This window comes from Sciurus carolinensis, chromosome X (genome assembly GCF_902686445.1).
Source record: "Sciurus carolinensis chromosome X, mSciCar1.2, whole genome shotgun sequence".
NCBI lineage: Eukaryota > Metazoa > Chordata > Mammalia > Rodentia > Sciuridae > Sciurus > Sciurus carolinensis.
The window spans coordinates 57,353,101-57,370,102 of record NC_062232.1 but is presented as its reverse complement, the minus strand read 5'-3'; the positions used below and the strand labels follow the sequence as shown (position 1 = coordinate 57,370,102).

The 17,002-nt window shown below is 37.7% G+C and overlaps 1 non-coding gene across 1 annotated transcript; it reads right to left on the bottom strand.

Annotated features, from left to right (window-relative positions):
* Nucleotides 1–326: 326 nt before the first annotated feature.
* Nucleotides 327–431, bottom strand: LOC124972707 (U6 spliceosomal RNA). The gene has a single exon (XR_007106501.1). It is a non-coding gene; the product is annotated as a U6 spliceosomal RNA (small nuclear RNA).
* Nucleotides 432–17,002: the final 16,571 nt, after the last annotated feature.

Here is a 17,002-nt window from a genome sequence, read left to right as displayed (position 1 = left end):
ACCTCTGAAACTGTGAGCCCTCAAATAAACTTTTCCTCCTCCATAATCGTGCTGGTTAGATAATTTAGTGAAAAAGTTAAAACATACAGTTTTGTTTCTTTTCTTTCTTTCCTTCTTATTCTCATTCTCCTTCTTCTCTTTCTCGGTGCTGGGAATCAAACTCATGGCCTTCAATATGCTAGGCAAGTACTACACCACTGAGCTACACCCCCAGATCTCCTCCATGGTTTCTGATGGGAGATCATCTGCTCTCTTTTCTTTAAAATTGACACATAATAATTGTACATATTTATAGGGTACAGTGAGATAATTTGATACAAGTATATAAAAACATGGACCACCACAAAATTGTGTGTCATCCTTGCCCAGGGGCTAAGCTAATCTTTTTTGTATTGTTCCAACTTTCATATATGTGCTGCTGAAGCAAGCACAGTCAGCTGCTATACTTATTAAAGCTCCTTTGTAAGTCATTTTTTCTTATTGCTTTCAAGAATTCTTTTTTTTAATTTCAACAGTTTATTGATAGTATGCCTAAGTGTGGGTCTCTTTAAGCTTACTATAATTGAAATTTGTTAAACCTTTTGGAAATATAAATTGTTTTTGCCATAGTTGGAGAGTTTTCAGTCATTATTTCTTTGAATAGTTTTTCTGTGCCTTTCCCTCTTCTCCATCTATTATTTTCATTATGCATCTATTAGCGTGCTTAACTGTGTAAACAGTGAGCTTCTCTGTTCACTTCTCTTTCCTTTTATTTTCTGCATTCCTCAGATTGCATTTCTTTTTTATTTATTTTTATTGTAAACAAATGGGGTACATCTTGTTTCTCTGTACATGAAGTAGAGGCATACCATTTGTGTAATCATACATTTACATAGGGTAATGGTGTTTAATTCATTCTGTTATTTTTTCCTTCCCCCCTACCCCACCCTCCCCTCTTTCCCTCTATACAGTCCCTCCTTCCTCCATTCTTTCCCCCCAACCCCCCATTATGTATCATCATCCACTTATCAGCAAGATCATTCATCCTTTGGTTTTTTGAGATTGGTTTGTCTCACTTAACTGCATTTCTTATTTGTCTTCAAGTTCACTGATTCTGTCTTCTTTCAGTTCAAATCTGCTGCTATGCCACTCTAGTAAATTTCTTTAGTTATTATACTTTTCAACTTCAGAATTTTTTGTAGTTCTCATCTCTTGGTTGAAATTCTCTATTTGATGATTCATACTTTCCCTTAATGTTTAAATCATGGCATCTTTTACATCTTTGAACATATTTATAAGAACTGTCTTGATGTCTCTTTTTACTAAATTTGACATGTTGTGCCCCTCAGAAACAGATTTTTATTTGTATGAGCCACACGTTATGTATTTCAAATGTTTATTGGAAACATAATATATTATAGATAAAATATTGTAGCAATTATAAATTATGTTCTCTCCCCCATCCCCAGGGGTTGCTGCCAAGGTTTTCTATTGTTGTTGATACTGTTGTATTTTTTGTTTCTATGTTTAAAGACATGCCTAAACTAATTCTATAATGTCTGTCTAGCCCCCAGTGTGCAACCACTAATGCATCTGATCATTTGTTTCACTTAATTATTGTTTTATTTTAAAAATTTGCTTCTGTAATGATCTGAATGTTTGTGTATCCCCATAATTGATATACTAACATCCAAGGTGATGGTATTAAGAGCTGGGGCCTTTGAGAGGTGATTAGGTCAAAAAGGCTCCACCCTCATGATTGGGATTGATGTCCTTATAAAAAAGACAGTAGGGAATCCTTTTGCTCTTCTACTATGTGAAGACACAGTGAAAAGGTGCCATCTTTAAAGCAGAGGGCAAACTTCACCAGTTTCTGAATCTCCTGATGCCTTGATCTTAGACCCCCCTGAATTTGTGATAAATACATTTATTTATAAATTACCCAATCTATGGTATTTCATTATAGTAGCCTGAACAGACTAAGAGAGTTTCCCAAGAAGCATCAGCACTTCTTAGTAGTCAAACAATATTTGGTCAATGCTTAACAGATTGTACTTAAATCCTTTGAGCCAGTAAAGCTTCTGAGGTGATTTCGGGGTTGTGACCCATTCAAGGTTCAGGTCTGCTTTGCTTTTACTTATTATTTCCACAGAGACTTACCATCAGTTAGGAATGACTGGATAACTGGAGCCCTCTCTGGTCTTTTCTTATTATGTTCTTAGCCCTGCAGTGCACACAGATTTCCAGATTTGCCCAATAATATGTCAATCTTTTCAAAACCTTCTTCAGTTGTCTCATTCCCCAGAACTCGATTTAAAATCTTTGACTGATCTCTAGCTTTCTCAGCCAGTATCATAGCCTCAGACAGGTATAATATTGGTGTTTGATTTTTTTTTGACACTGAAGAAGCTGGGGATATGGCTTAGTGGTAGAGTATTTAACCTAGCATTTATGAGACCCTGGGTTTAATCCCCAGAATGAGAAAAAAAAATCTGGGATTGTTGTACACTGGTCACTTGTTTTGGTCAGCTTTCATGTCACTAAGCCAAAACACCTGGCAAGAACAACTTACTGGAGGAAACATTCATTTGGGGCTCATAATTTCAGAGGTCTCAGTCCATAAATAGCCAATTCTATTGCTCTGGGCCCAACATGAGGCAGCACATTATTAGGGAAGGGTCCAGCTGAAGAAACCCCTTCAATTCATAGCAGGGTCAGGAAGCAGAGGCAGGAAGGGGCCTCAGGGAAGATGCATCCTTTCAAGACACACCCCAGGTGACCCATCTACTCCAGCCACACCCCACCTACCTACATAGAGTTCCCACCCAGTCATTTGAATTAGAATGAACTGATTAGGTTACAATACACTTCCTTTAACTCTAAATATCCCTGCATTAACACAGGAGCATACCTCACATTCAAACCATAACATTACTATTGTTTTCAACAATGTCCCTGGGCATTTGGACTTCAACAAACTTCAAAGAAGGTCAGTCACTGCCAGCTAGCAACCAGGCTGATGGTTCTCATAGGTACTGCACCAGAGTTAGGTGGGGAAAGGGAAAGATGAGAGCAATCCCAAGTTAAAAGATCCCACTGCTCTTATGGAGATTCAGGAATAAATGTTCTTCAGTTGGTTGTGTGCTGATGATTAATGTTCAGAGTTTCTAAATAATAATTTTAACAATTTTACCAGTGGGTTATTGCTTCTGAGGGGATAAGATTTGCCAAAGTCCTTTCTGCTTGAAGTACAGCTTTTGTTTCATTTTGTTCCTTTTTTTCAAATGTTGTCATTCTTCTGCTCAAAAATCCTATTCTTAATTGATAAATAAAATAGTATATATCTATTTGTGAGACATAATGTTTTGAAGAATATATACATAGTGGAATGGCTAAATCTAATTAATTAACATATGCATTGCCTCATGTAGCTATCATTTTGTAGTGAGAATACCTAATATCCACACTCTAAGCATTTCTCAATAATACAATATTATTGTCATGAGCATGCCTTAGAATTCCCTAGTATTTCTCACATGGACTGGTATAGTGAGATAGACCAAACATAGACCAGACATGCCTGAAAGGCTTTTTGATCACTTGAAGGCCACCGTAGGTTATTCTGTCCAATAAGAAATTAATGCACTTCAGTGCACAAATAACTGCACAGGTGTGCAGAAATGATGCATGACTGAATGCTTCCTTTGCATATTCATACCTCTGAAAAAGGCCTATAGGTCATCCTGATGTACAGCCCAGTGTGAGTTACAGGTTTATATGCTGTGTTTGTATTCTGCTTCAGAGTTGTCATAGTACTTTCTTTTCCCCTATCTCACTGAATCCTTAAGACAACTCAATGAGGTAGGTAGGGGGAGTATACATTTCTGTTTTATATTTGAGGATAATTTAGAAGACTCAGATACATAAAGTGAGTGTTGGAAGCAAAACTTGAAATCAGGTTTTTTTGTCTCTGACTCTCTAATCAGTCTCTTACCCATTCACAGCAGAGTTTCACTAGTTCCAGTATAAAGATTATAGTGATAATAATAAGCAATAATAATAATAATAATTTAACAGAATGTAAACTATTAGCATTCAGTTTAATTTCACAAAAAGCACTTAAAAAGCAAGAAAAATAAGTGTCAAATATATTCCTGTCAAGGTGAACTAGATTCTACTGAGAAAACAATCCCACAACAGAGTGGTTTGACATACCAAAGTATGTATTTTTTTTTTTTGCGGTGTTGGGGATCGAACCTAGGGCCTCGTGCTTGCAAGGCAAGCACTCTACCAACTGAGCTATCTCCCCAGCCCCCAAAGTATGTATTTTAAAAAAAATTTAGTTGTAGATAGACACAATTCTTTATTTTATTTATTTATTTTTATGTGGTGCTTAGGATTAAACCCAGTGCTTCACATGAGGTAGGCAAGCACTCTACCACTGAGCTCCAATCCCAGCCCCCACAAAAGTATATTTTTCACTCACACAGTACCAATGCATGTCTGCAAGAGGGCTCTGCTTATCCTGTTCATTTAGGTTCCTAGACTTACAGAGGATTCATCTTAACACTTTTTTTTAAAAGAACTGGCTATGGAACCTATGGCTTTGCACATACTAAGCAAATGCTCTGCCACTGAACTACATACCCAGCCTTTTTCTTTTTTCTTTTTTTTTTTTGCGGTACTGGGGATCGAACTCAGGGCCTTATGCTTGCAAGGCAAGCACTCTACCAGCGGCTTTTTATCTTATTTTGAGACAGGGTCTTGCTAAGTTACCCAAGCTGGACTCAAACTTGTGACCCTCCTGCTTCAGCCTCCTGATTAGCAGGAGTTATAGGTGTGCACCACAAAGCCCAACCTCCCATCTTAACACTTTTGTGGTCACGGAAACAGTGGCTTTTAAAGCTCTGGATAGCTGATTTTGCTCACTTTTCACTGGACAAAACAAGTTATAAGGTTTTATTTGACCTCAAGAAGAAGGAAGGATGTAAATATCTGGTGAAGAACACGAATGACTATCACCACTAGTTCGAATATACTAAAATGAAGTGCCAAACCACCCATAAAGACATGCTAAGAGAAATGTGAAACAGAATTAGCTGATCACTCAACTGCCATTTATACAAGGAGTTGAGATTGGAGAACCCTAGTGGGAGTATTCATGTACTGTTTCCCTCCTCTGCCTCTCAAAAGGAATATTTTCCTTTACCACAAGCCAAGTAAGAGGAGACTCAAAGGGGAGACATTTGTATAAAACTGTCCCTTAGAATTAGGGAACACAAAGACTAGTATTTAATTCACACGTGTAAATATTAGAGGTGCAGGGCTAAAATTGTACTGCCTGTACCACAACAGAACCAAAGGGGGAACTATGTGGGGAGAAAGCAGTACTTCCTCCAAGGAGCAAGCCATTAGTTTGCTTTCCCAGGGAACAGATGTTGTCCAGGAGTTAGGGAGCTAGACAGGGATTTTTGAATGACTACTTCCCAAAAGAGGTGAAATAAATCCAAAAGAGCATATGTATGGGATGGTCTGAGGCTAAGGGAGAGAGGAGAAGTGGGCAGCCTAAGAAATGTAATTGTCCTCAGGAAAGCTACAGTCAGAGGTCCTCAGTGGGAGGTACTCCCAGGAATGCACAAAAGTGGTCCATAAGCAAACTGTTTGACAAGCATCGAACTAAGTTCTTTACATGTCACTTAATTTCTCACACTTTATTAGATCAGTTCTATTATTATCCTGATTTTATAGATACTGAAACTGAGACATAGAGAGGTTAAGTAACTTGTCCAGGGTCACACAGATTATAAGTTAGAGTCAGGATTTGAATCAGGACTGCCCAATTCTATAGCACAGCATCTAACTATCCAGCTATCCTGCCTGCCTTCTATGATGATGGCTCATGTGTGTCACCAATGGGAAATTAAAAACTGAAGAGACTCATTTTACCTACGTTATATGACTTTAGACAAGATGCTCTGTTAGTCCAAACCAAAACCTAGGACTGGCATGGCCACGGTGACATATACCTGTAATCCCAGACACTTGGAAGACTGAGGCAGAAGGATCACAAGTTCAGAGTCAAACTCTGCAAGTTAGCAAATCCCTAAACAATGTAGTGAGACCTTACATCAAAGTCAAAAATTAAAAGGTTGGGAATGTAGCTCAGTGGTAGAACAACCCTGGGTTCAATTCCTAGTACTACAAAAAGAAAAAAACAAAAAGAAAAGCTAGGACTGAAGAATCAAGAAACAAATGTTTAAAAAGGCTCATCAACCCTTTTAAATAGTGCAGTATTACAAAAAACATTATTTTCTGACTACCTTTCACCTGGAAACAGATGTTATGATCTCACAGTTGTAGAGGCTAGAAGTTCAAAATCAAGGTGTTATCAGGATCATACTTCATCTGAAACCAGTAGGGGATAATCTTCCTTTGCCTCCTCCTAGCTACTGGTGGTTTGCTGGCAATCTTTGGTGTTCCTTGGCTTGTAGCTTAAGTACTTCAATCCTTGTCTCTAACATCACATGGCATTCTCCCTGTGTGTATCTCTGTCTCTGTGTCTCTTCTCTTGTAATGATATCAGTCATGTCGGATTAAATGTCCAGCCTGGACCATTATGTCCTCATCTGCAAAGACCCAATTTCCAAACAAACTCACATTCTGAGGAACTGAGGATTAGTATTTTTAATTTTGACAGGAGGATACAATTCATCCTCTAACATATAGGATGACTGAAATAAAAAGTTACAATTCCATGTGTTACTTAAGACAATAATATAGTGAGGAGGGTAAAATGATCTAAATGAAAGTCAGGTTTGCACATTTCATTATAGATGGTGAAACTTTGATACCAGTAGGCTGTAATAAGTCATAAAAATATATTGTAATACCCACATCAACCACTAAGAAAGATACACAAAATAATCTACCCAAAAACACTATAAATAAATCAAGATGAGGTTGTAAAAATCAGTCAAGTAACCCATAGAAGGGCAAGAAGAGACAAAGAAAAAGGAAACAGTGAATACAAACTGAAAACAAAGAATAAAATTGCATACTTCAGCAATAACAGATCAATAATCATCCTAAATGTTTATGGTTTAAACACACCACTTCAAAGGCAAGTTTGGCCAAGTAGATTTTATTTATTTTTTGTAGTGAAATCAAGTACAATTTCATTAATTAAAGAAATGGAAAGAATAATCAGTATTTGTGAAACAAAATTCAATATAAAATATTTAAATAAATATATCTATTTATAAGAAGAGAATAATAATTATTCTAAGGATGGGCTGCCCCCACTCAGACTGCTGGGGTCTTCTGAACTGAGGTTAAGCATTAGGTCTTTCACAGCAGCCACAAAGAGTGAGTGCTTCTCACCACATTAGAGTGCTGAAGCACTACTAAAGCAAACTACAGTTGAGGGTACAACCACCTAAGGCAGTGAGAAAGTGCCGAGAAGGAACAGAGAGGAACAGAGAAGGAACTATGTGAGTTGAAGAGAACATGACCAAGGAGCTCTGGCTGAGACCTCACCAAGCCTGACTGATGATACAACTTAGAATTATAATAGTAATAATAATAATAGGAGATTGGTAGAGTAGAGCAAGCATATCAGGGGGAGAGAGGAGGGAAGGGGAAAACGAACGTTTCGAGGAAAGAGATTTATGTTATGTGCATGTGCAGATATGGCACAATGAATCCTACTATTATGCATGATTATAATGCACCAATTTTTTAAAAACGAATATTTTGCCTGTCATACCAATCCCCTAGGTAATTAGGTGAAATGGATTAATAAAGCATACTTTCTAGGTTCAAGAAGCAGTTTACACCAAAGAAGAGACACCAGGGACACTGCTGTTTGCTTTCTACCCTTGTGAGGAGGCTCATCCAATGCCTCTTTTTTTTAAATATTTTTTTCATTTGTAGATGGACACAATACCTTTATTTTATTTATTTTTATGTGGTGCTGAAGAGCAAACTCAGTGCCTCACATGTGCTAGGAGAGCGCTCTACCACTGAGCTACAACCACAGTCCCATCATCCAGTGCCTCTTCTGCACACTGTCACACAGTAGATCTTTCTCAGCAGTAGATCTTCAAGAAATGTTTCATTTTATGCTGTTTCAAAGTAGCTTTTTCCTTTGTAGTACCCATTCTCCGTTTAAGAATCTCCACTTTAAAACTTGCAATGGAAGAAGAAATCTCCAACAGTTTCTTAATCTGAGGAAATTGGTGACGAGGCCTTTACAGTGAGCACCTGAAAATCCTTTACCTCATTAACCTGATTCTTTGCCATGTGCCTATTGCTGCTATATTTACAAAATTAAAAAATAGTCTCAAGATCACAGCAGCAGGTGAGGTCAATCCACAGTTCATCTTTTATCCCTAAGCAATAGCTAACTCCTGCCCTGGGATTACAATGAAGGTGGGAATGTTCTCATTATACACAACTCTGAAATTACTTTTCAAAGCAGAACATAACACAATGTCAATCCTCCAGGGTCATGCAGCAACATCTCTCTGTGAAACCCCAAGACCTGGGATCCTTCACTCCTGAGCCTGATCTAAAGATAGAATCTCTGGAAGATGGACATTGGCATCAAATGCAAACACCCAGCTTTACCATCTGCACACAAGGAACCATCATTAGTTTCTCTCCATTCATCAAAAAGACAACTTCATGGCCCCCAACGGGAACTGAGACGGGGTCCAGTCCTGCTTAAATGCAGTGAGAAAGAATTTTCCCTCAAAGGGCTGGGGATGACTGCCAAAACCCAACAAACCCTCTCCCAGGCTGTGGTCCTGGTGAGCAGGGTTTGCTTTGGTGTGTGTGGTTTGGAGAAGTTGATTGATTGAGCTTATGTTGCCAAAATGATTGAGTGCATGCTGATATCCTGCCAGACATGGTTCACAGAGGAACTCAGTGCTGCTGTAGCCATGGCCTTGCCAAAATGCCCCTGCAAGCTCCTCATGAGGTCAAGAGTAGACAAGTAGATTTTTAAAACCCACACACACCTGCCATCAAGATAGAAAAATAAATAAATAAACATACAAACAACCCCACAGTGTGATGGTTATAAGAAACTCATTTCAAACTTAATGATACAGGCAGTTGAAAGAAATATACCATTAAAACTTTAATTTAAAAAACAGCAGAAGGAGGGGGCAGGGGGAAGAAAAGATAATGGAATGAGACAAACATCATTACCCTATGTACACGTATGATTACACAGTGTGACTCTACATCGTATACAACCAGAGAAATTAAAAGTTGTACCCCATTTTTCAATGAATAAAATAAAAATAAATACAAAAATAAAAGTGGCAGAAGTGGTGCTGGTCATGGTGGTCCACACTTGTCATCTCGGATACTAAGGACACTGAGTCAAGAAGATAACAAGTTTGAGGCCAACCTCAGCAATTTGGCAAGACTATATCTTAAAATTAGAAGTAAAGAAGAACTGGGAAAGTTGTTCAGTGGTAGAGCACCCCTGGGTTCAATCCCTAATAGAGAAAAAAACAGCAGAAGTGGCTAGAAAATCATTAGATAAAGAAGACTTCAGGGGCTGGGGTTGTGGCTCAGTGGTAGAGTGCCCACCTAGCACGTGACACCCTGGGTTCCATCCTCAGCACCACATAAAAAAATAAAGGTATTGTGTCCACCTACAAATAATACATATATATATATTATATAAAAGAAGACTTCAGAAGAATGAATATTATTAGAGACAAAGAACTTTAGATCAATCCTCCAAGAAGACTTAATACAAAAGTATGAAATAAACAAATATCAAAATTCATGAAGCAAGACTAGTAGTGTGGCTCAGTGGTAGAGCATTTGCCTAGTATGTGTAAGGCCCTGGGTTGGAGCCCTATCACTGCAAAAGAAATAATAAGGCAAAATTCATAGAGCTAAAAGGAGAAATAGACAAATCCACAATTACGATTATGAACCTCAACACTTCAACTCTTAGCAGTCAAAAGAACTGCTACACAGAAAATCAGCAGGACTATCAAAGAACTGGTTAATTCTATTAACCAAAATGTTCTAATTGGCATATATAGGACACTCCACCCAACACAACGAACACACATTTTTTAAGTGCACATGGAACATTCCCTAAGATAGACCATATATTGAGCCATAAAACAACACCCCCCAAAATGTAAAGAATTAAAATCATAGTGTTTTCTCTGAACAAAATGAAATGGAACTAGAAATCAATAACAGAAAGACAACAGGAAAATTGTGAAACATGTAGAAGGTAAACACATATCTAAATAATTCAGTCAAGATGATGTCTTTTTTAATTTTTAAAAAATTTTTATTTGTTCTAGTTAGTTGTCTATGACAGTAGAATTCATTACCTTGAAGGAAGAATATCAAACTAAGTGCAAATAAAAATATAAAATATCAAAATATGTATATGCAGCTAAAGCAATGGTTAAAGGTAAATTTATAGCCCTAGATGTTTACATTAAAATGGGACAGGTATCAAAACAATAATCAGGATTCTACCTCAAGAAAGTAGAAAACAAAGAGCACAGTCTGAGTCAGTTGAACAGCAAATTCAAGATCAGCCTCAACAACTTAGCAAGATTTTTTTCTCTAGGGCTGGGAATATAGCTCATTTGGTAGAGTTGCTTGCCTTGCAAGCACTAAAGCCCTGGGTTCTAATCCCCAGCACCACTGAGGGGGGAGGATATAGAGGATGTAGTTCAGTGGTAAAGCATCCCCAGGTTTAATCCCTGGTATGGAAGAAAAAAAAAAAAACAATTTATTTGCCAGAAAACTTCAGTGTTTGCTCCTACTAACTGCAACTCATTGGATTATGCCTAACCACATTTTTTAGAATGATTGTGGATGTTAAACACATCTACAAAATGCTTTCACAGAAATACCTAAAACAGTGTTTGGTTAAATAACTGTATATTACAAACTAGAGAATTTGCCATAGAAAATGAACCATCATAATCCAACCCTTGCCAGATTGGCACACATACATGTATCTCCAGGTAAAGACAATAACAAAGTTATACTTCTACTTAATAAGACACAACTATCCTGTGTACTGCTAAAAATGTGCTAACACCTTACCCATAAGAGGATCCAAAGTCCTGGGTGTTATTCATGCTTCTCCTTCATGTCCTATAAATTAAATACTCTGATGTAAATTTAACTACTATTAATACATATTAATTTATATAAGAAGATAATAGAAGGAATAAAACAAAAATATTTTATATAAATATACACACAGCTGATCATGATAGCACATGCCTATAATCCCAGCAACTTGGGAGGCTGAGGCAGAAGAACCACAAGTTCAAGGTCAACCTCAGCAACTTAGAAGACCCTGGGGATGTAGCTCAGTGGTAGAGATCCCTGGGTTCATTCCCCAGTGCAGAAAAAATTCATATATACACATGGAAGAATATTCTTAACAATATAAGACATACTCATAATAATTTTTTCATAAGCCCTTTTTTCTGCAACTGGTCATGTGATCTAGCTGGTACTTAAAACTACCTTCTGCCACTATCCATTTCATATTCCCTTTGCCCTCAGCAAATACCTCATTTTGTCATGCTTCTTTGCTTGATATGGTGACCTAAACTTTCATTTCTGAAGGATCCTAGCCATTAGTACAATGTACCACGGTTTATTGTCCTTTGACTTATGCTTCACAGACATTTGATTTTTTAAAAACTGAGGTTTTGTGGCAAATTTATCAATGACATTTTTCCAACAATGTGCTCACTTTGTGTTTTTTGATAAAGCACATAGTATTTTTATCATTATTTAATTAATATTGTTAGGTTGGAATTTGGGCGACTGTAGGAGAGAAAGCAGAGCAACTGAAACCAAGAGCAGCACGCCAAACGGTGATCCATCAAACGGACAAGAAAACTCCACTGACCCTTAACTCCACCTGTTGACCCTTAACTCCACTGACCCTTAACTCCACCTGTTGACCCTTAACTCCATTGACCCTTAACTCCACCTGCTGACCCTTAACTCCCTTAACTCCACCTGTCACTCAGCAGGACCCCAGCCCATTCCGGCCTATAAAGACCCTGGGCAGCCAGGGCCCAGCGCGATTTTCTCCGGCTCTCCGCCCTTACCCTGGGGGCTGGGAATTTCGCCTGAGGGCCGAATTCTAATAAAGCTTGCTTCAGCCGCTTTCTGCCCGATTTCATTTGGCCGCTAACCGTGCCCCCAAGCTTACAAATATTTTCATTATTATTCTGCTATGGTGATCTGTGATCAGTGATTTTTTAAATATTATCATTGTATTTGGTGAATTTAGTAGGTAAATGTTGTGTGTATTCAGACTGCTATACTTACTGTCCATTCCCCCACCTAACTCGTTTCAGGTCTCCCTATTCCCTGAGACACAATGATTTTGAAATTAGTCTTATGACCTCAAAGTGTTCAAGTGAAAAAGAAGAATTATACATTCCTCACTTTAAATTAAAAGCTAGAACTTACTAAGCTTCATAAAGAAGGTGTGCCAAAAGCTGAAAGAGACCAAATGTCCTCTTATACCAGTAAACCAACTCATGGATGGAAAGTAAAAGTTCTTGAAGGAAATTAAAGGTTCTACTCTAGTGAACTCATCAGTGATAAGAAAGTGAAATTGCCTTATTGCTGATATGGAGAGAGTTTTAGTGGTCTGTACAGAATATCAAACTAGCCACATTCCCTTAAGCCAAAGTCAAATCCAGAGCAATGACCTAACTCTCTTCAATACTCTGAAGGCTGAGAGAAGTGAGGAAACAGCAGAGGGAAAGCTTAAAGCTAGCACGGGTAGGTTCATGAAGCTTAGGGAAAGAAGCCATCTCCCTAACATAAAATGCAAGGTCATAAAAAAATGCAAGATCAAGCAGAAAGTGCTGATGTAGAAGTTGCAGCAAGTTATTCAGAAGATCTAGCTAAGAAAATTGGTGAAGGTGGCTACACAAAACAATGGATTTTCAATGCAGATGAAACATTCTTCTATTGAAAGAAGATGCCACGGGGCTTTCATAGCTAGAGAGGAGAAACCAATGCCAGACTTCAAAGAACAGACTGACTGTCTTGTTAAGGGCTGATGACTTGAAGAAGCTAATATTCATTTGCCATTCTAAAAATCCTAGGGCCTTTAAGAGTTACACTAAATCAAGAGAGGCCAAGATGGCAGAACAGAGGAGGTCACATTCCTGACTGCTCCGTGACCTGAAACCAAGAAACCAGACAGCTTCTCTGCAATGTGGGAGAACAAAAAAGGGGGAGAGGGACTTTACTGGAAACTAAAACTGGACATTTAAAGCAGACTGGGGACACAGGACACTGGGTATAATAAAATAAGGAAAAAATCCCCAGCGGCATAATGGCTGCCGCAGCTGGGCAGGAAGCTCTAGTCAGAGAGGTCCCTCCCTGAGCATAGTAGAGGGATAAGGGAATTAAAGGAACCACATTTTGGGGAGTCCTGAGGTGTGTCTGGGTACAGAGCATTTAGAGACCAAGGACATTGCCCAACAAACCTGAAGGACTAGCTGCACTATATTCGTGTGTAGGGAAAGAAGCTGCCATCTCTCCAGGTGGCATGCAGAGGACAGAGGAAGGAACCATTTTGCAGCTGCTGCATGGGGGCCAGCAACTGAGGAAGCCAATTCCTGGCAAACCCCAGTTTGGCCCCAAATACAGGCCCAGTAAACACACACTGCACAACATAGGGGTGTGTTTAAGTGACTAGAAGAAAATCAGACATGGAGAGAGATTTACACAGGGGTAACTGGTCAAGGAAACTCTCCCAGCTCTACCCCTCCCCCTCCAATCTGACTGCTTGTAGGACCGGCAGGGAGAGATGCATCTGGCTGGGAACTCAGAAGGTGCGTGGCAGGAGAGACTGTTTGGAGACTGAACCCAAGAAACAAGGAGTCTGCAAGTGACATAGGGGATTAAGAATTGGTTCCCCCACCACACAAGTGGAACCCAGGGGTAAACTCTTCCTGGGTGGACCAATGAGTAACAGGTGATGGAGGTGTACTGATTTAAAACCTCCAGACCAATTAGCATTCAGCAAAGAGTCTGGAACCTGCCTAAGCCTAAACCCTGCCTCCAGGAACACTGCCTATGGGATGATCTCTCTCACTCCAGCAATCCAGAGGGTGGAGCATCTCACTGCAGACAACCCCACCTGAAACTGCTGAGAAGAGAAACTGATAATACTTTGAAATCTCACAGAAATAATTCTTTAACTTTTCATCAAGACTTTTTTTCTTTTTAAAAATTCTTTCTCACTATTTAATTGTGACCTTAATGGTACATGGACCTTTATAGGGTTTCCTTTTTTTCCTCTTCTCTAGCATTTCTGAAGCCAGATATTTTACATGGATTAGTTTTTTGTGAACTAGGATGTTTGATTAGTATAATTCAGTTTTGTTTTAAAATTTTTTTATTTTATTCTTATTTTTTAAATTTTACTTTATATATATTTTTTCTCCTGTTTCACTTTATTCTTTCTTTTCTTGTTAACAACCAATTTCTATAGTTTTCTCTTTCACTCTTCCTTTAATCTTTTACTTCTGTCTTCTCTCCTCCTCCCTCATAATCATCACCTCCTATATCACTTCTGTTCTCTCCCTGTTCACCATTTAAAATTGTAAACGGTTTTGCAAATTTGCTGTTTTTAGGCAATAACTAACCATATCGTTTCTGTTTATTGTGATAACTAACATTGTTGACAGCATAGTAGGAACTATTTGGTTTAATGCTATAAATTTTTTGCATTAGTTATTGTTATTGTCTCCCCCTAAACAGAGAGGAACTGGAAACCTTCAGGGACACAATAAGTCCACAGGGTAGAAACTCTACTGCCTCAGATCCATACTATTAGATGGGTAGACACACAAACAAGATGAAAAAACAAGGGAACACCAGGCACCATGGTACATTCCTATAATCCCAGCAGCTCAGGAGGCTGAGGAAGGAGGATGGTGAGTTAAAAGCCAACCTCAGCAAAAAGGAGGTGCTAAGCAACTCAGTGAGACCCTTTCTTTAAATAAAATACAAAATAGGGCTGGGCAGTGATCAAGTGCCTTTGAGTTCAATCCCCAGTGCCAAAAAAAAAAAAAAAAAAAAAAAACAAGGAAACCAATTGCCCCAAGCAAACCAAGATACTCCAATAACAGAATCCATCTACACCACAGTGGAAGAAATGTCAGAGAAGGAGTGTAGAATGTAGTAAAATATCACTTCAATAAAGAGATAGATTCTGAAAAAAAACAAATAGAAATCCTTGAAATGAAGAAAACAATAAATCAAATTTAAATTTCAATAGAAAGTATCACCAACAGACTAAATCGCTTGGAAAACAGAACCTTAGGCAATGAAGACAAAATATATAATCTTGAAAACAGAGTTGACTACAGAGAAAGAATGTTAAGAAACCATGAACAGAACATCCAAGAACTATGGGATAACATGAAAAGACCAAATTTAAGATTTATTGGGATAGATCAAGGCATGGAGATACAAACCAAAGGAATGCACAATCTTTTCAATGAAATAATATCAGAAAATTTCCCAAACCTAAAGAATGAAATGGAAAATCAAATACAAGAAGCTTACAGTCCCCCAAATGTGCAAAATTACAACAAACCCACACCAAGACACGTTATAATGAAAATGCCTAACATACAGAATAAGGATAGAATTTTAAAGACTGTAAGAGAAAAATAGCAGATTACGTATAGGGGGAAACCAGTTTGGATCTCAGCTGATTTCTCAACCCAGAACCTCAAAGCTAGGAGGTCCTGGAATAACATATACTGAGCTCTGAAAGAAAACGGATGCCAACAAAGAATCCTATATCCAGCAAAATTAAGCTTCAGATTTGAAGATGAAATAAAAACCTTCCATGATAAACAGAAGTTAAAACAATTTGCAACTAGAAAGCCTTCACTTCAGAACATTCTCAATAAAATATTCCATGAAGATGAAATGAAAAAAAAAGTGAAAACCAGCAAAGGGAGGAAAGACACTAAAGGAATAGTCAATCAAAGGAGAAACTAATTCAAATTAAAAACTAGAAATAAACCCAAATGACCATGAATGGAAATCATATCTCAATAATAACCTTGAACATTAATGGCCTAAACCCATCAATCAAAAGACACAGACAGGCAGACTGGATTAAAAAACAGGACCCAACTACGTATTGTCTCCAAGAGACTCACCTCATAGGTAAAGACATCCACAGACGGAAGGTGAAAGGATAGGAAAAAACATATCAACCACATGGATCAAGTAAACAAGCAGGCGTTTCTATCCTCATATCAGATAAAGTGGAATTCAAGCCAAAGTTAATCAGAAGGGACAAAGAAGGCCATTTCATACTGCTTAAGGGAATTATACATCAACAATACTTAACAATCATAAATATTCATGCCCCAAACGATGGAGCATCTACATACATCAAACAAACCCTTCTCAGCTTCGAGAAACAAATAGACCACAACAAAATAATAATGGGTTTGAACATTTTATCCATATATATGAATACAAATGTGAATGTATATGTAAAAATATACATGAAAATATTTAAATGGATATGGAGTTATATATAGTTATTTTTCTTTTGAGATAGACATTTACAATTTTGGTAAGATATAGGATATGATTATGTAACTGAATATATATGAAAATTTATGGATAGGATTTTGGTTGCCATTAGGGTACATACATATACATATATGGAATATATATGTGAAAATATATATGGATATTCAAAGTAACATTTGTATTTTTTGTTTAAAGGGTTCATGATTATGGGTAAGGTTAGGTTTAGTTCTGATTTACAGCTTTGGTTTAGGGGACAGGTTACCTTTGAAACATATATATCAATATATATGAATATAAATATGAATATAGAGGTAATATATATCAAAATTTATATATATACTTTTATCTATGAATATTTTTAAGGTAAGCAATATTGTTATATTACATGTGCAATCTGGGTTATGCCTAT